The 24,184-nt window shown below is 36.4% G+C and overlaps 1 protein-coding gene across 5 annotated transcripts in view; it reads left to right on the top strand.

Annotated features, from left to right (window-relative positions):
- Nucleotides 1-24,184, top strand: part of LOC120530413 (cadherin-12-like) — an 802,688-nt gene that overhangs the window by 45,660 nt on the left and 732,844 nt on the right. The gene's annotated exons all lie outside the window — the stretch shown is intronic.

Raw genomic sequence — 24,184 nt, 5'->3', positions numbered from 1 at the left:
ATTTAAGGACTAAGAGCTAATTTCTCGGAAGCTGTTCAACACATTCGCTGAAGTGCATAAGCACACAGGTAATTAAGATAAACAATAGTGGCCTACAAAATAAAAGCCGTGTAACTGTATTTCGTGCACCTATCACAAAGTAATAGATGTTGCTACACTTTTAATACGAACTCACATGGGCCGGTCGAAGGTACTCAGTGGGCCGGATGTGGCCCATGGGTCGTAAAATGCCCAGGTCTGCCTTATACTATACATTAAAAACAAATTCTAGAAACATTGAATTAATTTATTATATCTGAGATAACCTGCTGCTGCCTCGCAGTTAGGAGAACCAGGTTCGCTTCCCGGGTCCTCCCTGGGTGGAGTTTGCATGTTCTCCCCATGTTTGCGTGGGTTTCCTCCGGGCGCTCTGGTTTCCTCCCACAGTCTAAAGACAGGCAGGGTAGGTGGATTGGCAATTCTAAATTGGCCCTAGTGTGTGTTTGTGTGTGTCCTGCGGTGGGTTGGCACCCTGCCTGGGATTGGTTCCTGCCTTGTGCCCTGTGTTGGCTGGGATTGGCTCCAGCAGACCCCCATGACCCTGTGTTCGGATTCAGCGGGTTGGAAAATGGATGGATGGATGGATGAGATAACCTTACAAAGGGTTACTTTTTTCAAATCCATATACTGCATCTTTCTTTGTGACAATACACAAAAGTCATCTAATTCAGTAACACACTTGCTGGATTCCTTATGCATGAGTTTATTTTGATTCTTAGGTTAAGTGTTATGTTAATGTGTGATGGGTGTTTGATCACACTTATAAGTAATCTAACCTAAATACAGTTAAAATATCTGACTACACTGCACAGTTTAATTAAGAGTCTGGGAACTCTTGAACTTTATAGATAATAGTGCACTGGTTTATTTAAATTGTGTGGTGAATGAACACAAAATGAAAGACATGACAGCAATTTCAAGAAAAGCAATAGTATTTGTATTACACTAGACAATATAAAATCTACCAAGAAGACAAAAGTACATACAAATCTAAAAATATCAGGATCGAAAACTTATTAAAAAGTAAAGCACACATTCTACATTCTTATGTCAATGAATACATAACAGTAGAGGATACAACCGTTGGTGCTATGAAGTCCAAGTTGCATACTGTGTTAACACAATGATTAGTCTTCCAACTGTCCCACTCAAACACTATGTTCACTGAATGCTTGTTTCCCAACAGAAGTCTTGCTTCTTGTCTGGCGGCTTCACTCCTTTGAGTCTTCCCTCTCTAAGGGTGCTTTCACACCTATAGTTCGATTGCTTTAGTCCGCACCAGTCAGAAAAATGTTACAATGTAGTAAACAGACGTGGGTACGGTTTGCTTTCACATATGCCGAGTTCTAAACGAACCAAAATAGACCGCGAAGATAGGTTTTGTCCCGAGTATTCCATCCAAAAGCGTCATACCAGGGAAACTTGTCTTTCTCTTTTCCAGAACTTCCCGTCTTGCTAAGTGCATCACGCACTTCTATATACTTCGCCCGAAGTTTTTTTGTCTTAATACGACATTGTTCAACTGTCCGAGGATAGCCTTTTTCCCTTAGCTGCTTACTGAACAGCGCGTAAATGCAGCTGTTTTTATGTGTCGTGGACAGTTGCTTTTGGATATGCTCATCCGACCATATATCTATGAGGCACTTAATTTCTTCGGCACTCCACATTTCTCCGCGGTTTGATTTCATCGTGAGTCGATAGCTTGAAAAATTTAATGGAGTCAACAGGAAGTGAAAAGAATTTTACCCACAACCCCGTATCTCTTATACCCAAAGTGCATTAAACTATACCATTTCGTCAGATTTGGTTTGGTTGCTTTCACACCAGACGAACCGTACCAAAGTAGAGCGGATATAGCGGTCCGAGAACACCCCTTCAGGCAGGTCTCGGATCGATTGATTTGGCTGTGCACCAAAGTATCGAGATTGCATTCACATCAATGCAAATGAACCAAACCAAGGGACCAAACACGTTTGGTGCGCACCAAATGCTGTAGGTGTGAAAGCCCCCTCAGTTGTTCCTACGCCTCTCTGGTGAAACTGTCTCTTCCTCCATGGAGGTTGGTGTCACCACCTATGTGTCTTGCATCTTGCCAGCTATGTACTCTCATCTGCCTGGAAGTCCCTGCTCCAAGTGCACTTGATTTTGACAGTGTTCTCAGTGGACCGCCTCTCTTCTACACCATCTGCCCTCACACCATCCTCTGGACTCGCTGTGTCCCTTCTGCTTGTGTTTTCTCTCTTTTCACTTTCCGAACACAACTCACTGCCCAGAAGTATATAACTGCTTCAGTCTTTGCCTAGATCAACATGAGGATCAATTAAATGATGGTACATATCAATTTCCTTTGCTTATCAATAGCATAAACACATTTTCATTGGTTAAAAAAGAGCATCGTTGTGAGCTATCAGGAAGTACATATATAATGGTATGCTGATTAGAAACCAATGATAATTTTCAAAGGAAGCAGGCAGTCCCTGTATCACAATATTGTATGTTGATGAGTTACCAATCTAAGCAGTCTGATCTTCTAAGCAGGTGACTCTTTTACAAGACAGGTAAATACATACGTCCTGTAGACAGCCGTCATAATAACCTGTAAGAGAATTGTTCAGAAAAGTTGGCTTTTCACTTATCAGCCAGCTCTCAAAAAATGGTGCCTATTGCCCCTTCATCTATTGGCTTTTGACATTTATTATTTACATGTTTTTTGTTTTTTTTTTGCCTAAGAGTAACAGAAAACTACCCATTGTACAAACCTGTTCTCCTTCTGGCACCAATGCATAATACAAATCAACTATTATAAACATAATGCACCACATTATAATAACATATGTTCTTCAAAAATGCTGTTTGTTTGAATGAATTCAGGATTGTTCATAATTTTCCCACATTTTCTTGAAAGTGTTTTCTTCATCTGTGACAATGAAGACAATATTGGAATACAGGGCTGTATGAGGTACATTGCAGAAGATCTCAATAGGGCAGCTTATATTATAGAGCTCAAACACAAAGCTATAAACCTGCATAGAAAATAAAGCAGGGAAAACAATGCAGTGGCACATTTCTATACTTTAAACAGCATGTCTGATTTCCAAGCTGAGGTAAGAACTGTGCTATAGAAGAAAAGCTGTGGCTATAAGCCTCGATCTGTGTGTCTAAATTAAATTGTGCTAGTGATATGGTCAGCAACTTACCATGAGGCACCTTAAGTGGGAAGAGCAAGGAATAGGATTTTCAAGAATAGTGAATGACCATTAATCCATAAAACATTTCTGGTCGCCTGCCAAGTTGGATCTCACTGCTTGTTCCTACTTACTTAATATCCTGTTTCAGTTTCCATCAAACAAAAGGGAAAAAGGGCTGCAGATTCAAAGTCAGAGTGTGGCTTTTACCAGATGAGAAGGAAGTATGAGGTTCAAGGGCAATTACATATACAGGATGGATGCTCTGTATTGGAAAACAATTCAATTACTAGAGTTAGATTTAAACAACTATTTTGAAATCTTATAAATATTTCATGGTATACACTTTATTTGACCAAGTTTATCAAAAATCTTGAGGCAAAGAAATGCAACATTGTTAAATCTGGACTGAATGTAGCATTTTGAAAGCAGCTTAAAGAAATTCAGATTGTTAGGGGCCGAAGGCTATTCTGGGTGTGCCAATCCAGCTGTAGATATGCAAAAAGTGGGTAATATATTGTTACTACTGGTGACATATATTGTGATATAGGAGAAACTATTTACATTTTTTCTATATTTTTACTATGCAAACATTGCAACATTTATAATGTATGGAAATAGTTCCATTCTTTTAGGGACACTATGAAGTTGTCTTTAATTCTTATAGGATCATGTAGAAAACATTTCTGGAAAAGCAGATGGTTTTAGTTTGCAGAGCTCAGAAGGGCCATCTGCTTTATTTTAGCTATAATAATGTTTTGAGTACATCATCTTGAGGTCACATTTATTGCCACTGTTACAAATGTAATTGATGGGCTCACAGTAAAATGCTTACCTGTGCTGCAGTATCTGGCCAGTTTTTTTATAGCACTGACTGCACTGTGCCTTGGAAATTATGTTCTGCAAAACTATTAGTGTCAGATTGTAATTTTTAACTTTCAATTAAGATTGAAAACCATAACAAGAACAAGGTAAATGGACCAACGTAAGCTTGAAAGATTTCCAAGATATGATTTTGTGTTGTTATGGGTTACCATACTTCATAATTGATATGGACGTCATGATCAACTGCCATATTTATTAAATTTCCTGTGTGAGGGTGTCACAATTCACACATAAAGGTGGCATATTTATGGCATGTATAAAAATGTCAAAATACCTTGGTTTACATAATAAATTATTTCTTCAATATGAAAAAATCACTTGCAGGCACAATTACAGACACACAAAAGATTGTCAGATTCTAAATTGTATCAGTGTGGCTAAGGCTGTTGACTTACTTGGTTGATGTACGTTCTGCTTCTGAGTCACTGTGTGACCTTCAACATCTCATTTAAACATAAAGTCTAAAAGAGAAAAATATAAAATGAAGATAAACAATTCTACTATGTCTCTGTATGCGTAAAAAACACAAGGTATTGCATTTGCTAAAGAAAACCAGCATATGAAATTGTTTCAATTTCTACAAGCAGTTTCATCACCAGCAGTGATGGCTTTATTTTCTATTTTGCATAAAGTACTATCTCTTATCTTACCCAATACAAAAATACAATAAAGGATCTGCAATACAAGGGTTAAATGCCACAACTTCATTTCCTTTAATGCATAGGTAAAAATGTAGTTGAAAAAGTACAGTAGAAAACAAAAACAACTCCAGATAAATCACTTTCTGCTTCCTCAGGCTTTGTCAAAATAATACACTTCTCTCTTTTTCCTCACATCCAAATATCTCTCCTGCAAATCTGCCTGTCCCCAATAGGATTTTCAATACTCCCCGCCTGTGCACTCCTGCTGTTTTTTGTAAAGAAGATTAACTTGAGCTGGGTTCAATGATGGTCCATACTGTATCCTTCTGCTGTCCCCCCATTCCCCATGTTACCATTAGGAAGTTGCATTTTTTTTTTCAGGGAATAAAAGTCAGCTACATACAATCGTACAGCGCCAGAAATACTTTCAGGGACTCCATGCCCAAAGCTGAAACTACTGCTTCATTATTCTATTCCTGGATTGTTACATTTGGGGATTTACAGGTGTCGGTGAGTGACAGGATTCCTCTGATATTTTGTGTTTCTGTAATTTAATGAGTGCCTTCACTCATACTTGAGTTTTGAACGGTGTCAGATTTGGACAAGCAATGTGTTCCATTAAATGTTATTTATACCTTGAATTTGTGAAGCATGTAAAAACTCAGATTCACAAAAAAATAAATCTGATGGTTCAGTATAAACTAATGAATAGGCGTGTGGGGATTAAGACAATTATGATTTGCAGTGCACTCAGATACGGCATATTCATTTTTGTTTTCTCACATTTAGTTGTTATGTTTCCTCTAAGATTGGGTATTATTGAAAAATTTCTCTATTGAGGCCCAACGATTACATATAAAACATTTATTGCTTATTTGTTAAGTACCTTTGGCAAACTTGGCTAGCATAAAACAATTATGGACGTTTTTTTTCTCCATAGAGAAAATATGATGCACTGAAAATATGCTGATACGGCTAACAAATGCATTATTTGTATTTACTGTACATCTGGATTTTTTCCAGCATGTACTACTTCTGGAGCTACCAAGTATGGGAAAAGAATAACAACTTATGCTGCATAATTTATTGTGCATTTGTCTACATTATAAAAAGTAAAGCAAGATGTATTTTCACTTTCAAATCATAATATGAATTCTTGTATGCTTATTAGGAATGCAGCCTCAACTCAAATCTTGCAGATTGTATGATGTCTTATGTGAATGCATCTTTTATAAGTGTCTAGTACATTTCTAGTAAAATGTGTTAGATTTTAACATTGCTGATATTGACATGGGCACTTGTTTTCCAAAAGGGGCTGCCAGTTTCACATATTGTAAATAATAACAATTTTAGAAATTGGCATGTTTCCTCAGAAGCTGACATTTTATTTTTTGCAAATGCCTAACACTTTCTCTCAGACATCATTTTTTTATTAAGAGAAATGTATTGGTTTTGCAAGATTTATGGTAGTGATTATTCATAACTCAAGTGATTTTCTAACTGAAATATCTTTTTAGGTCATTGCAATAACACCATTTATTTTAATTTAGCCTTATTTCAAGTGTTACTGTATTGTCAAAAAGTTACTTCTAAAGTTGTTGGTTAAAGAGAGAGATTTGATCTACTTATACCTAATATTTCTAATGAGTGTAAGATGAATTAATATTCTGTTTCAACAGCCATGAGTCACAGCTCATTGTATAAGCAGGGGACAAACAATAGGAAGAAAAACTGTTAATTCAGCATTTATGGTGTGAAACTGGTAATGTATGCCATCTTAAAAATTACAAAAGAGAGTAAGAAAACAAAAACTTAAGAAAGGAAGAAAATCTAGATTAATTTATGGCTTTAGAAAATAAATCATTTTTGTAAAGGTTATTCATTTCTATCCACACTCTAATAATACATAAAATACTGCATTTCTTGCTTCCAGTTTTATTCTAAATGACATTTGGTTTGTATCCAGTTACTACAAATGAAATGATTAACATTACAAATATTCAAAGAATTAACACATTAATATAATGTGTTAAATCTGTTTCTCTGTTTAGTTAATTATCAACTAAGAATAATGACATATATTAAGTGATACTGTACTTGGTGGAGCTGTGACTAATCTCATTTTTGATTGTTGCCTTAAAACTTTTGTGGCCCGGTCATACCGATAGGGAGCTTGATTTAAGAATGGGGTGGCTCACTTGCTGTCCTAGAAACTGGGTTTGATAGCAAAGACGACCCTAAGAGATTCTTTCAGTGATTTAGTAGTAAAAGAACATTAATGGGGGAGATGAAGTGCAACAGAAATAGCAAAGGGGAATTAAAAGATACACACAGTGAAATAGTGGATGCTGTAAACTTGCATTTTTCTGAGGTCTTCAAAAGTGAGGAAGTGAATAACCTCCCAGCGATAAATGGGACTAATAAGAAGGCACTGAAAGGTTTGGAAATTGTAGTATGAGAAGTACCGTTCAGATTAAATAGGCTGAAATCAATCAAATTATCAGGACCAGATAATATTTACCCTCTTCTTAAGAAGGCTAATGGGTACATATATAAACCCTTGACACATATTTTTAGGCAGTCACTATGCACTTGAGAGATTCTGAAGGACTGGAAAATGGCAAATATCATCCCATTATATAAAAAGGGTGACCGGGCAGATCCAAGCAACTTTAGGCCAGTAAGGTTAACATGCATCACAGGAAAATCAATGGAAGGAATTATTAAGGATGAGATTGAGCAGTACATGGCAAGTGCAGGAGTTTTTCTGAACAGTCAACATGGGTTCAGAGGAGGGAGTTCACGTTTTACTAACATACTGGAATTTGATGAGGAAGCAACAAAAGAATATGGTCAGATTGAAGCATATTGTCAAGCTTGTGTCACAAAGTTGCACCGGAGAGTTCAGGAGGTTTTCCAAGGAGTAGAAACTTTATTGCTGTTCTGCCAGTTACAAACACAAGTCTCTTATAGAGGTGATCCGGGCTCACAAGGAATAGCTGTCAAACGTGACGCAATGGTCCTGACTCCTGTTCAGAAGAACTCAAAGTTCTTTTCATTATGGGGATCCAGCAGGCCAGAGTGGAGGAAATCTGGGGGAAGAGAGACAAGAGAGTGGGAAAGCTCAGGATGGCCACAGCTTAATCTTTTAAATGTTTGTAGCCCTGAGTAAGGAGCACGTCGCGCGACAAGCCAGCAGCTGCTCCCGCAAAGAGGTAGTGACAGAGAGTGTTTCTTTTCTATTTTAGTCACAATATAATATTATTTATCTTGACTTTCAGAAAACATTTGAGAAGTTGGGCGTCAAACTAAATCAAATGGTATCTCATGGTGATGTTTTTAGATGGGTGCAGAATTGGCTCAGACACAGTAAGCAGAGGGTGATGGTGCGAGGAACCTTATCAGAATTTTCTGATGTTAAGAATGGTGTTCTACAGGGGCAAGTGCTAAGGCTGCTGCTATTTTTAACATTTATGAATGATTTAGATAGGAATATAAGTAAAAAGCTGGTTACTGATGGTTTGCCAGATAATTTGGAATCCATTAAATCATTACAGAAGGACTTGGACATCATACAGGCTTAGGCAGATTTGTGGTAGATAAAATATAATGTCAGTAAATATAAAGTATTACACATAGGAAGTAAAAATGTTAGGTTTGTATACAAAATGGACATAGCAGCACTAGAAAGGTCCAGATAAGAGCGACTAGGCTGATTCTAGGGCTGCATTGGATGAATTATGAAGAAAGAGTAAAAGAGCTCAGCCTTTTCAGTTTAAGCAAAAGAAGATGAAGAGGTGACATCGTTGAGGTGTTTAAATTTATGAAGGGAATTAATACCGTGGATCAAGACTGTTAGTTTAAAATGATATCATCAAGAACACAGGGGCACAGTAGGAAACTTGTTAAGGGTAAATTTCGTGCAAACATTAGGAAGGTTTTCTTTACACAGAGAACCATAGACAGTTAGAACTAGCTACCAAGTAGCATGGCAGACAGTAAGACTTTAGGGACTTTCAAAACTCGACTTGATGTTTCCTTTGAAGAATTAAGTGGATAGGATTGGCAAGCTTTTTTGGGCTGAATGGCCTGCTCTCATCTAGATTTTTCTTCTGCTTATGCAAATTTTACATGTTCTTTACATGTTAACTTCAACAGGTTGTGCTTTCCATACACATGCCAGATGCACAGATGCTTGGTTAAAAGGCAACTGTAAATTGCCCCAGACAATAAGTGTAGGTATCGTAAGTGCGCTTTTATAGACACACTGACTTCCCTGGCATCGACAATTAAAAGGCAAGCTTACCATTTTTATTGTATTATTTTTGGTTTTCTTTGTGAAGAGAAACATGGTTATAATGTCTTTAAGTATCAATTTTGAGATCTTGATTGCTATGACAATACATGTGGTGTTAGCTACATGTGTGTATATGTACGATGCCACATGTCTGCAGTTTGCAAAAAAAAGGAAACCGTCGTTATCATTTAAGCTCCTCTCTAAAGATATATATATTACTTTCTGGAACAATTTAATTTAAAGAATTATTTAGGAGGGCGGCACGGTGGCGCAGTGGTAGCGCTGCTGCCTCGCAGTTAGGGGACCCGGGTTCGCTTCCGGGTCCTCCCTGCGTGGAGTTTGCATGTTCTCCCCGTGTCTGCGTGGGTTTCCTCCGGGCACTCCGGTTTCCTCCCACAATCCGAAGACATGCAGGTTAGGTGGATTGGCGATTCTAAATTGGCCCTAGTGTGTGCTTGGTGTGTGGGTGTGTTTGTGTGTGTCCTGCGGTGGGTTGGCACCCTGCCCAGGATTGGTTCCCTGCCTTGTGCCCTGTGTTGGCTGGGATTGGCTCCAGCAGACCCCCGTGACCCTGTATTCGGATTCAGCGGGTTAGGAAGTGGATGGATGGATGAATTATTTAGGTTTTTGACTTTTGCTTTTTCAGTGACTTTGAATGTGTTTTTTTTCTCCTTTTGGTGGAATGATCCCTGCTTTTTCTCACCCATCAAATTCATTTATTTTTATTTTATTAAGTTTCTTTACCACTTACTAAAAAGAAAAGTGCATTTTTCATGTCTTCCTTTGCCTATAGTGTCTAAAAGAACTCTGACTAGTTCTGCTGCTAGGACAGGTTCCATCTCCCTTCACATCCTTGGGGGACAAAAACGGAATGGGTCTATTGTGTGAAGTTCAAAACCACAGGAAGAAGAATTTGAGATCATCCAAATTCTACAAAATTGTAATGAAACCTGACAGTAATAATACATTTCTTGAAACTAAAGATGTCAGTTACAAGAGCTTTTCAGTGTCCCATAATGTTCTATAGCTACCAAATGACATCATCTTCTGGTGATCCCTAGGCTCTCTGCCAGTCTGTTTTTTAATGTTTCTGTTAGAAAAGGCTGATACCCCAAATGATTCTAAACTAAATGAAGGGTACCAATGCTAGTGTTCTGGGTATAATGCTGCCCGCTATAAGAGAACAGACTTGACCTTTAGCAAGATCCCCAGTATGGTCTTCAAAATTCAGTGCTCCAATCCAATACCTTTTAGCAGGTTTAACACATAATGTCAATCAAAGCATAACTACTGAAGGTCTAAGGGTGTAATTTTCTATTCAAATTTGTTGTGCATTGGGGCCACGGGCTTGGAGTTTGGAAGCTCAACCCTGCTGGGGGCCACAGCCACTGCCAGAAGGCGTCTGGAGAGTGTTGGCGCCCTGGACTGCAGCACTTCCACCACACCCGAAATTGCAGCCAGGACAGGAATGTGTCTGTACCTGGATTTTTCCAGGTGATCATGCAGCACTTCCGTCACACCAGGAAGTGCTACCGGATGATCGTAAGGGAGCACTTGGAGCACTTCTTGGTGCAGTATAAACAATGCTGCCTAACTCCATTCGAGAAGCCAGAGTCAGCAGGTGCAGGACAAAGCTTGAGGGAAGGGAGTGGAGGCGACTGAAGAAAATAGAGGAAAAACAAAGCGGAAGAAAGAAGGGACTGAGTAAAAAATGTAGGTGATTTGTGTACTGTGTGCTGTTAAAGGAAAAAAGGAACTGTTAATCAATACCATGGAACCATACCATACGATATACTGTAAAGCTGAGTGTGAGAGTATGGAGTATTTATTTTCATACTGGAGTATGTTTATTCAGTATGCAAATCCACACAGTTGATCTCCAACAAATGTTGCACAGATTTCCTATTTGTGCAGGAGAAGATCATAGACTATGTTATTTTGCAAAATTTTTCCTCTGCAGAACTTTCTTTAGTGACCACCGTTGTGCTTTATTAGGGAAGTACCCACAGGAAGCATTTTTGGGTCTTGACATAGGTATTCAAAGTTTCACCCCATGCTGGGTTTAGTGAGTAAAACTTTGGTTTAGGGTCAAATATTTTCCTGCTGGTGAATTTCTTTAGTCACAGCACCTGCAATTTATTACAAAGGGCACCCCTGCTATTAGAAAATAGTTTAAGCTCTACATATATTTTAAGATCCAGATATTAAATGATAGTCAGAATTAAACAGTCCGGGTTTTAATATTTATCTGACTGAGTTACGCTAAAGGAATGAATAATTTATTTATTTACTTTTAAACTTATTAAGTGCTTGCAAAAAAAAAAATAGTGCAATGAAACTCTTTACTTTCACGATTCTCAAAGATTAGTGACAGTTGTTCAATAGCAACAACAGACAATTGATTCAACAATGACACAGTACATACATCATATCTCTTTATTATAAAAAAAAAAAAATCTTGAAAGGCTTGGAAGGAGACGATACGTGATTTTCTCTGAGACACTTTAACGTCCCATGAGAGAAGGCAGTGAGACAAAAGGACAGCTTCTGTACAGGCTTTTAACACTGGAATTACCAGAGCCTTTTCTTTTCAAATAGTATTGCATTAGTGTGATGATGTTTTCTGATTGGTACTATTCAGGTCATAAAATGATTTCTTCAAAATGTCACATATATTTGTCTCTTTCTTTTTTGCCCGGCGCTATATTGACATCATGCATCAGAAGGTGTGAGCTTATTTAGTGCAAGCAGGAATACGCAGGTGGCCGGTTGCTGTGTGCTGTAACAAGCTTGACCTGGCGGTGATCAACATACATGTATTGTACAAGGCATGCACAGAGGCCACTGAGAAAAGACGAGTGTTCATGGCTCACCTTGCAGAGGAGCTTTGTCGTCGCTTCTTACAAGAAAAGGAGATGGATAAAGTAAAAGAGGATGCAACATCGACAAGCTTCTGTTCCAAGACCGCAGCTTCCCCCAGGAAAGAAAAGTCAGTGAGTGCCAGGTTCCCCTTCAGTGTAATAGTAACCACAGCACAGAGAGAAGTGTGTACATTGCAACAGGTACACGTGTCATTAATGTAGGAAGGATGAGCCTTGGGTGTGTGTAAACTGCTAACATTTGAATCTTATGTTTATAGCGTATATAGCGTGAAACTGACCTTTTCTGTTCAGTTCAGTGCCACAGTGTTTTCTGAAAAGTGCTATACAGGTCATAAAATGGGTTATTCCAAATATCATATACACCTATGTCTCTGTTTTGTTGTCAGTGTGGCTTTGACATCATGGACCATAAGGTGCATACTAATTCAGCGTGAGCAGGAACACACAATAAAACTGAATAAAAAAAGAATCAAGTGACGGTGAGATACGAAGAAGGCAGATTCACCAGTGTTTGTGTGTCTGCTTTTATCCCTCCAGATCAGAGAATTTCCAGTTCCATTGTCTCAAAACACCACTCACATATACAGTTATTCCAGTTTCAGATAAAAAGTAACCGCGTCAGATCTGGGGGGTTGGGTGTTGTATCGTGATTGTAACTGAAAGGATAAAAGTGAAAAAAAAATGCTACCTTTTACAAATCATATAAATTTACACCGGCTGTTACAGACACAAATCAAATGTATGCTTTTGTAGAATAATATTAACAATAAGAGCAGCTCACTACTCAAAACAGTAAATTTCCCAGGGAGCTGGTTTCGAACTCATGACCTCTGGATTATAAATCAACAGCTCTAACCAGTGCACTAAGGAAGCTGTCATATTGTACTTGCACCTTTTGTGAAAGTGTTTATTTGATATTTGGCCATCAGCCTTCACACATTATACAGTTCATGTCTAAATTTTGTCATTTATTACTTAAACGTGAAAATGTTTCTGTTTTAACTATGTGTTTACATAGATTGTTGTAGACACAAAACACACATCAAATTATTTCCCCTTACAATTCTGGGTAGCTCACTCCCAGATAATCAATCAAGGCAGGAAATGGGAAAACTTCTTGCCCGTTCTGAGGTGTTTGGTGGGGATGGTATAGCAGGTTGCTTGCTGCTTGGGCTTATCGAGACATTTAGAAGACAAATGAGGCTGACGGAGAGGTGCAAAGGGATTTAAGGTGGGACGAATTTATGAGTTTTTTCGTTGGCTGTGGTAATTCGAGTGTTTAAATGATCAATGTGCAGCATGACAAGCAGAACACGCAGCTCAGCAGCAGTAGCAGCAAGCCAGTAGCTGATCTGACCCCTTGACAACATGAGCAACAGAGACACCCACCTTAGGGGGGAGGGGGTGGTTGAGCAAAGCAAGCAGGGGGCAAAGCCCCTTCATATGAAAATGAAATATCAGATATTCTCATACAGTTGACAATAAAACAACTCTATGCAATGTGGACTTTTTGGTCTGCGGATAAAAACTGTTCTTGAATGTAGTGATGTGAGTGGTAATGGTACCATTTTTACGAATGGAAAACCTGCTATTTGCCTTTATTTGGCTGTGTGTGTGTGTGTATGTGTGTGAGATGTCTTAGAAATATCCTAGATGTTCCAGTAATGCTCAATGCCAAATTTACCATCCTCCCTAATGATTTGCAATCCTGACCGGAACAACTGCTGTCCCAGGATATAATGCAATCAAAAGTTGGAGAGCAGGAATGGAGCTATCCAGGCTTTTAGTAATGCTAAAGAAAAAAAATGCTTTTCTGTTTGTTTTTGGTAATTCGGTAGGAAAGCAGTAAAGGGCTTGGTAAAGCAAGCTTTTGGATTGTAATCTGTGGCGTGTTCTTGTGAATATACTCCTATTTTAAAGTGAGCAGAATAGTTAAAGCTGTTGCCTCATTTGTAGTGTTTGTTTATCTATGCAGCTATGTGCAGTACAAGGACAAAAATGTGACAAGTGAACTCATGTGTGAGACATAAAGGAAGACCTCATTTGATATTGGATTATTGAAGACACAATGACTCGAATCATTCTATTTGTTCAATATTGTTTCAAGGTAGTCAGGTCTGAAAAACTGTCTATTATTTGACTCTCTCAATAAATGGGAACGTTTCTTAATGTTACATGCCATGTTATGCTGAGGGAAATGATTAAACTGGATTCTTACTAATCCACATTAATACTTGTCACTAAAACTGTCATTTCAGCCCAGGAGCTAATTCCTGAAATTGCAGCTGATGATACCAACGTCACTATGCTATAAATATAAAACGTAAAATTGGTCACATTGGGTATAGAGGGCAGATTGTCTTTTGTTTGATTGGTGTTAACATTAATTCTTTCACTTTGGGGTGGATTTAAATGTACAATATATACTTTATATGAAATGATTTTGGACATATATTTCTGTTTTTTTTATTCTGCACTGATTTCTGAAGACACTTTATGTACTGATTCCCAATTTTTAAAGTGTTGTTGTTTGCTATTCCACTAAAGGTATAAAATGATAAACCTAAGAAATAATACAAGCTATCAAAATTGTATCTAATAATAACACCATAGGCCAACACATTTGTGTGTTGCTTTATGCCAACATTATAATTATTATAGTCCGGATGATAACAGACGGGTAACAAATATTTTTGGAAAAGCCTTTCAAAAATGGGATCTGCTGAATGGTCTCTGTGATTAAAATAGAGCTCATTAACTGGCAGTCAATTTCTAAAAGAGCTCCACACTATTTATAGTCCAGAGGGTATGTCGCAAGAAGTTGTACAGAAGATATTATTAGCCTCTTCTGTACAATCTTTGTATCTATAAACCTCAAAAAAAGATATTTTTTTTGTTCTTGTGTAATATGAATATTGCTACCATGTGAGTAATGCTTCTTGACATTTACAAGTAGCATATGCCTCCTACACTAGTGTCAACAGGAATTTTAAACTGTTCTAAAGCATTTATGGGCAAAAATGTAAGGGAGTCTTCTATGTTTTATAATGCAGTTGACAAAGGTAGTACCTTTTTGCAAATAACAGCGCTGCATGATATATTACTAGTAATCTGAATTAACATGGGAATGAAAGTTTAATCACAATATTCTGGAAGAAATTCAATTTGTTTAGAATTTGTATTCTGACTTTGCATTTGGTTTATCTCTTGGTACTCTGGTTTTCTTCCCGTCCCAATGAAATTCAGCTTTGGTTGTATGGAGATCCTAAATCGGCCCAGCTTGAGAATAAATGAATGTGTGAGTGAGATGGACTGGTGCAACAACCCTTGTTTGTTTCTTCCATGCACATAATGTATTAGTTCTGGACTTATATAACCCTAAAAAATGACTGAAGCTGTTTCAGTAAATAGGTGAATGATAATGGTCACTGCTACATGTTGACATTTTAGTCAAGCATCTTGTTATGGGCTGATTGAATCAAAATGTAATGTGAATTTAACTGTGTGTCACGCACTTAACAGACTTTCATGTACTGCAAAGTATTCTACTTCTATTATTGTGGACCTACTGTACTATGATGAAATACTCTTGATATAATGAATATGTTTTCATCATACAGGACTATTATGTAATACAGATTTGCTACTTACTTTTTTTCTGAATTATTTTAGGTAGCACAGTGGCTAGTGTACTGTATCTCATAGCTCCTGGGACCCCAAAGTTTGTATGTAATCTCCTCGGGTTACTCTAACTTTCTTGCACATTTCCAAGCAGTACCTTTTAGGCTTATTGTTGTCTTTAATTCTAAGTAGGCATATGTCAAGGTGCCCTGCAATGCACTAGTGACCCATCCAGTATTCATTCCTGCTGTTTGCCGGATATTGCTAGGACAGATTCTGTCTCTGAACAGCTCTAAGTTTTGGTTGAAAAGTAACTCTAAATTAGCAAAAGAATGAGTATGAGTGAGTATGGCTATTGACACCCAGTGGGTTTGTGCCTTGCAATAACTGATGTTGTGACAGACTGTGCAATCCCAAACCAGAAGACAGATTTATGCCATGACAATTACTTGTTGCTTTGATCAATTAATATAAATTTAATTGTCACACATAAGGATTATAGAAGATATATTTTTATTTTTACTGTGTTTTTTTTTTCACAAGTTTCAGATGTTGCAGGTTGAAATGTTGAGGCTGGTCATACATTTAACTCAGAATTTTGCTGTACGTCATTCATGTGACAGTACTACTACTACTATTATACAGGGATCAATAAAAAATATCCTTTCAGAATTTATCATTGATGTTTAAAGACAAGATAATCTTGACAAATACATTTAGCTCCTTTGGTTTATCTGTTTGTCACTCATTACAAAGGCTAGTTAAGATTTATTTCTGAGAATAGAACTGTAATATTTTGAGATGCAAGACACAATCTTGTCATCCACACACTATAACAGCTATTACAGTATTACGAACTGCCAGATTCTGATACTGTATATAAAATATAGTTTACTTACAGCCAAGAAAATAACTAGGCAAAGACTGTCTTTATTATAATTTTTTTCAGAATCTGTGTTGTAATGGAATAAATAAAAATGCATGAGTGCCAATTATCTTCCTAGCCAGGATGTTCTTCCACATTGAGCATTCACTTTGTTGTGCCAAATTAATATTTAGAGTCCTCAATAAATGTTAAAATTAATTTCTGACTTTTACAGTTCTGAAATTCATTTTCAGATATCTGAAAATAATCCCAGATTTGCTTTTGTTTTCCCTCTATTAAATAGACTATATCAATGTCCATCAGTCCCATAGGAGAGAGCAAGAAACTGACTGCTGAGAAGGTTTAAGAGGATTTATTATGATTGACTTAATAATTTTCAACAACTACAAGCCATAATTACACATAGAATTGTTATTTCATTAAATGCAGTGTAATGAATGTCATATTAGAGATGTTTTATGAAAATCCAAGGTCAATTAACCTAAAACACACTGCTTTAGAATATGTAAGGAAATTCTGAGTTCCTAGAGGAAAATATACCTGGACAAAGGGAGAAAGTGCAATCTCTATATAGAGCCCAGGATTCAAATCTAGAATATTTGAACACTAATCATTGTTCCAATTTATTGTCTCTTAAAATTAAAAATTTGTCTGTATGATTTGAAACATGCAGCACTCTGATATTGATATTAATATTGTCTCATGTCGGTGGTAATAGCAATTCTTGATATTTTCCTCATATACAAAAAAAAAGCTTATTTTGTATAATGCAGTCATGTTCTTTCTATATAATATTATAGAAGTGGTTCAAAACAATCATTTCTTCCACCTATTAGTTTCTGCAGTATCTCTCTTGACCCTGAACTAGATTAAGCATATTTGACAATGTATGGATGAATCATTTTTGTCTGCCTAATGCACATAAATAGTTTTTGCTTATTATCATGCATTATACTAATTACAATGAATGCATTTTCACAGTGATTAAGGCTGCTGCTTCAAAGATCCAGGGAACCAAATTTCTATTCCCAGTCCATCTCCTGCCCTGACCTGCCTGAATGGAGTGTGTATGTATTTGTGCATCTTTCCATTTCCACATCAAAAAATATATACATTTTAGTTTATTTGACACCTCCAAACCAGTTGAGTTTGAGTTAGTGTGGACCGCATTGCATTTAGGGAACCCTGTCTTGTGTCCAAAGCTGCCAGGAAATTCCCCAGCAGATCAGCACAATAATGGATGAAAGAATGTTTTGTTAGATAACAATGTTCCAGTTATATTTTGTGAAGGGTTGATGCTGTATAAAGCTCAAGCATTCTCTACTTCAGATTTTTTTTCAGAATTGATTCTGGCTCAGTTTCAAGGACTATCTCTAGGCTGTGTAATTATTAGAGAAAATGATGGAAAAACTAATGTAAATGATCTTTATTTGAATTCCCACCTGAAAATCTAATGCTTAATATGTGCGATTTGTTATGAGTGTTTCCATTACCCTATTTTGATATGAGGTCAAGAATGAAATAATGCATGACCTTATACAAAAATATAATTGTTTCAATTAAAATATTTGAATATGCTGTACACAATACACATTCATGAGTCAATTTTAAATAACCAGATTCTATTCTGTGTGAGTCATGGTGCATGAAAGTCCTGAAGCAAAAGGTAAAAAGCAAGAGTAAAACATGAATGAAATGTCATATTGTCATGGACCACTCATAAATTATTTTGCATTTCAGGAGCATAAAATCATCTTAATAATCCATTTCTAAATCTGTAACTCATACTGCCATTAATTATGTTTCTAAGAAAGTTCCAATATTGCAACGTTTTATAGCATGCTTCAGTTAATTCAGAAATGATTGGCTTCATTTAAATAATGCACCAATGCTTAAATTACTTACATTCACATAAGTGATTTCTAACCATATTACTAATTAGCTAGCAGAGCAGACTTACTTTGACTGACAAAAGAAAACAGACATCAAGCAATAGATGACATAACAGTTATTGACCATGGATTTGTACATTTTCTAGTTGTAAAATACATAAAAATTTACATTTACTTAATACTTTACTGAATCCAGCCAAGCTTATTTTATTAGGATGGATAGATAGATAGATAGATAGATAGATAGATAGAGTGCTATTTGCTTAGGATAAAAATGCTGCCTCAGTGTCGTTTGTTTAGGATAAGAAGGCTGTTAAGACCAATTTTAATTTTACAATGAACTTACAATGACATGAGAATTGCTATTTGGGTTATTTGGTTTTTTTTTATCCCCAATAGGCTTTTACTTCTTACAGTCCTGTAATGGAAGTCACAGAATGTTTAGTTAATTTGCAATATTTTTATTTTCATTTTTAAGAGAATGTAATGACAGTCCTCATGCCAAAAGCACTTCCACCTTAATAAAAGGGTATATGTCTGTGTGTCTGTCCAGTTGTTATATAAAATTCATTGCATTTGTCAATCCAATAGCTGGCACATCTTAAACATTAACTCTGCATTCATGAATCCAATACCAAATGGCATATGACAGTGATGTATGCATTGCATGGTGAACTGCAAACACTAATGCTTAGGTCTATGTTGATAACTTAGATTTCAACCCATTTTAATTTGTTTTGATAAATAACGAATACCATATATACTCACGTATAGGTCGGGTCTTGAAACCTAAAAAATCGATCACAAAATCAGACCCGACTTATATACCCGTTAAAAAATACGACACTTCATTTTTTTTTAATTTACATCTTGCTTCCTCCAATCTCACACTAGTTTCTCAGACACATTGAATTTTGTTGCACCAGCGCAGTTACCGATTTGTTTTGCCACTTCAATGACTTTTAATTTAAAACCAGCTTCATATTTTCTTCTGATCGACAATAAAGTTGAATGAGGGTGTGAGATACATAAAAAACTAAACAGTGGAAACATCGCTTCGGAATAGTTCAGGTATTACCATGTGGCCACGAAGCCACAATGCATAGAAAAAAAAAGTAGTGCGCTCTGTGGTTACTCTCTCAAGTACGGAAGCGTATTAGGGCCATGGAGAAGAAAAAAAAAACGGACACAGTGAAGAAAAAAAGTATATGTTGAGAATAAAGTCGAGGAGAGGAAGAGAGGAAGTCAGTTTAAGAAGCATGTACCAAGTAACATGGGTCAGGGAACAATTAAGACAAAGCATTTAATGTGCTACATTACTTATAACGGGGTTTAAGAAAATCTAGTAAATGAAACATTTATTGTAAGATGACGTTTATGACATTCTACTTTAATGACGAAATAAACGAGAATAAAGTTGACTTGTCGACTTTATTCTTGACATAAGTGTCGAGATTAAAATGGAAATGGTGAGAATAAAGTCGTCACTTTATTCTCGACATAGTTTTTTTTTTTCTTCACTGTGTCCGTATTTTTTTTTCTTCTCCATGGCACTAATACGCTTCCGTACTCAGGTGGCCGTTAGCATATTGGACCAGTAGCGTGAGTTTCCCGCATTTGACCAAATACCGAAATTATACAGTAAAATCAAGCCACAGCTTTTTTGCAGAAGAACTTAAACACGAGTATATACAGTAACTATTTATGACCTAGTCTCAGTCCTTACTTTTTTCATTTATAGCCACATTTTATTCTCATTGTTTTTTGTACTTACACATCTATAATACCTGCTTTACTTTTATCTTAAAAACGCTAATAGTAGAAATCTAAAAACTCTAAAGATGGGAACTGTGGGCATTTACGGGTTTTCAGACCAAGATTGTCTATCTGTTCTCTTTGTTTACACTGCATACATTTACAATTCTGCAATATTCTATAGTGCAAAGACCTTATTAAAAAGAATAGTGAAATATATTTCAGATTTAATGAAGGCAATTTCATCCAAATTGTAACACTTTAATATCTGTAATGCATGTATTCCTCACTAATTACTAAGTAATATAACCCTAAATGCTTGATTTGGATATAATAAGATGAACAAAGCACCAATAAAGTGACTGTCTCATTCTGCAAAATGTTGATGTCGCATTACATGACATCTAGTTGTGAGCTGGATGTCAAACTTTTCTACTCATCACTTGAGTATGTCAGATCTCACGACTAGAAATTGCAGGGTATGTCAAGTTAGATGACTGTATAATGACTTTCCAGCACATTTTCACAGTTGCAAGCAGTTTTTAGACAGCTAATAATGTGTTGCCTGATGGAGTCAGTGCCCACTCATTGGTTGACAGCTGTCACACACACAGAAACTCGCCTATAAGATCTTGTTAGATTTTTGCCAGGTTGAGTTGCAGACTGATCATAAGGTAATGTCACATTACATGGCTTTTCTAGTGATTTTCAGACACATACGCAGTCTGACATACCCAGTAACTCAGTCCGACTAGTCTATGACTCACTCACTCACACAAAATCAATTCAAGTAGGTTTGATTTTTGTCTTTAACTATTGGGACAGGCTTGTGTACATACAGTATAAGGGCTGACAACCAAGAACCCTTCCCTGGAATTACATGCATGTAGTAAAGCTGTGAGGTATAAGAAATACATAGGTGTTTTGGACCTGACTAGCATTTTATGTGCCTCAACATAATGAAAGAAAGAAAGAAAAAAGGGCAGAGATTGTGGCTAAACTTGTCATACCTGTAAAGACTTTGCACTGGCACTTACCTCTGTCAGTCGGCACACTAAAAGTGGTAAGCTTGAGATTCTTTGGAAATATAAAGCTGCATTGGAAGGCATCACAGAGTCATCTAATATGACATCTGCAATGATCAAACATCAGCAGGTGACAAGATCAGTGACTGCAGTCGTCCAGTTTAATATCTCCTCTTGATGAAAGTTGTGCAATGCAACATTGGTTTTAGTAAATGCAAAAAATCTTCTGTTCAGCCTATAAGGCTTCAAAATAGTACTGTATATGGCTGTACTAGTAACTCCCAACAGCCTACGTGTTAAAATATTTTCATGAGTAATTTTCATAGTCTTAATCTACTCTCATACAAGCCTTCAATGTAGAAAATAATATATGGATTGGGAGCGTATGGCTAATAAAAACTGAATTAAAATTCAGTTTTTCTTTTTAACCAGTATGGTTTTGAGTAATACAAATAAATAAGCTTACAGTTTAAATGAAGAAAGCTAAATAATATTCATGTAGCACATGCCTAATAGCCCTTTTATTAAAAATATGCTTACTTTAGTATGGTCAGTGGTAGCTGAAGGAAGAAAGATTTTGTCCCTTAATTGTCTATACTACAGCATAAGGACTGTAAATCCTTAATTAACACTTAGCCTGACCAAACAAAACCCTTGAATTGACAAGTTACATATAACTAGATCCTAATATGATATATTGCAGAAAGAGAAGAGTAACCACTTTATTGGTGCTTTGCAAGTCTTGTTAAGATCATTTATAGCACTTGTGCAGATCTTGTTACAGAGAAATGTGTGACTAATAGATGCATTAGAAGTACTCCCTAAACTAAAGTGTTAACACTCGAAACAGGTTTTTAAAGTGTTCATCATATCTGTAAGTTTCCTTTATTTAAACCTTTTACATGAATACATCTAGTTTCATATTGAGTGATTCACCGGTGAAGTTTTTAGTGTAGCTACATCCTCGCTGTGGACACTTGGGTTTAATATCTGGCCCCATCACTCTGTACTGTGCTATTTAATGGTCTGCCATTCTGCCCTGAGTTTCTTTTGTGTTGCATGCACTTCTGCCAGGATAATCTTTGGTTTTTCCCAACCCTATAATGCGAAATGTAGCTTTGGGAAACAGATGCATGGATGAACACAGTTTAATGATTTAACTGTTCTTTATTAGTGTTTTATGATATAGTTAACAGTTTGAATAAAGGAATAAAAATGCAAAAGTAACAAGCTGCCAATCCAGTCACCTCTTATCCAACTTTCCAATTTTTGTAACCCTTTCTTTGCTTAGAGCTGGAGTCTACACAATGTGGCTCCACAAACTAACTCTTGGGGATGTGCCAGCACATTCTAGGATACAATTCCTATGTATTTAGCAAACCAGTCAGACATACTGTAAAACAAAAGTAATCAATCAATCAGTCTTTACTTTATATTTTAACAAAGAGCTTTATAAAACACACAGCAATACAATTTAAGATAACAAAATGATGCTGCAGTATAACATAACTGAACGTCCTGGGATGAACTGTCGTTTCTAATAAGGGTGGCATCAAGCATTGGAAGGCATCCATCTTTATGCAGTCCTCTCTCAGACTAAAAAAAGGTTAACAAAAGGAAAATATTCACTTATTGATAAATGATAATTTGTAGTTGATTTGCACAAGGAAAAGCATAATAAAAATAACTCATAAAAGCAGATAAACATTAAGATTTGATAAACAGTACAGCAAAGCTAGTATCTGAGTATTAGGTGCAGAATATTTAGTTAGAAAATACTGCAAAATTAAAACAAATCTGCACCATACTATAGGGAAGCACAGACATTTCGGGTGTAAGGCAAACATCCACTTAAAAATCTTAGAAGAAAAAACTCAGGAACTATAAAATAAGTCCCACAATTTTGTTCATATTTTGTTCTTGATTTTAGAAAACTATACTCTGCAATTACATGAATCTTTAGAGTCCTCCTAAATGTTCTTCGTTTTGATAGTTAAACAAATAATAAAAGGTTTACATTTTTAATGTGGCTATAATTTGTGACTAGGGCAATGTAGGTCAGTAAAACTGTGATACTGACCTTCAGAATAGGTCACTCTTACAGGCATGCATATTAAACATGAGTCTGTCTTAAATTAATCGCTGCATAATGCATTTGAGAAGCTGGCTCAATTCAGGGCAATTATAACCTGAGGGAGTCATTGGGGAATGCAAAGGAGAGAAGACAATTGGACGGCCAGTTAACATAATGCTTAAGGGAACTGACTGGTAGTAAAAGCTGGCAGAACAGTCAACATATGGAAAAAAAAGGTAACTCCTAAAGTGTTGAGAAATGGGTAATCCCTACGAAACAACACAGTAAACGCAGATACATTAAATGTCAGGATGAGGTTAAGACTTAAAAGGAACAAAACACATCTGACAAAAATCTAATCAGAAGGTTTTTAAACACTAATATTGTATGAAAGTTATGACATTTCATTTTACTGGTTAACCTGAACAGTTAGATAAGGAGAAACAAAAGAGAAAAAGAAAATCATGCAAAATATTATGTAAAGTAAAATGAAATTTTGTGTCAGTCCTTGACAAAAAAAAAACAATGTCAGGCTATAAATTTAGTTGGCTAAAATCTTTCTTATAATCATTCATTCCCACCATGTACTATGCTGTTGCAATTTCTATCCTTAATACTGAACAATTCAAATATTTCAGCATTGACACATCCTGCTTTGTATATGAGAGCATCATTTCAGATTTCCGTTGTGCCTTTTTGGACATGAACTCATCAATTCAGTCATTGTTGAATATTTCTTAATCTTGCCAATTACACCTACAGTTACACATATGAATTTTGTTCTTCATACATTCTGTGATTCTACTACCCACTGATTCTCCATCTTTTTAATGGTGTGATGCTCCGAGAGAATAATGGCTCTTCAGGCATGAAGAAATTTTGGGGCACCAAACCGTTCATCCCCATTTACTTCTTGTAATTGAACAAAAACACCTCATGATGGTGTGAAAATAAAAACCAAAAGAGGCAACTGTAATCGACACTTCGCTCTTAAAGGCTAAC

This window comes from Polypterus senegalus, chromosome 5, assembly GCF_016835505.1.
Source record: "Polypterus senegalus isolate Bchr_013 chromosome 5, ASM1683550v1, whole genome shotgun sequence".
In the NCBI taxonomy this organism is placed as follows: domain Eukaryota; kingdom Metazoa; phylum Chordata; class Cladistia; order Polypteriformes; family Polypteridae; genus Polypterus; species Polypterus senegalus.
Note: the sequence above shows the minus strand (reverse complement) of the source record. Positions and strands in the feature narration are given on the sequence as shown.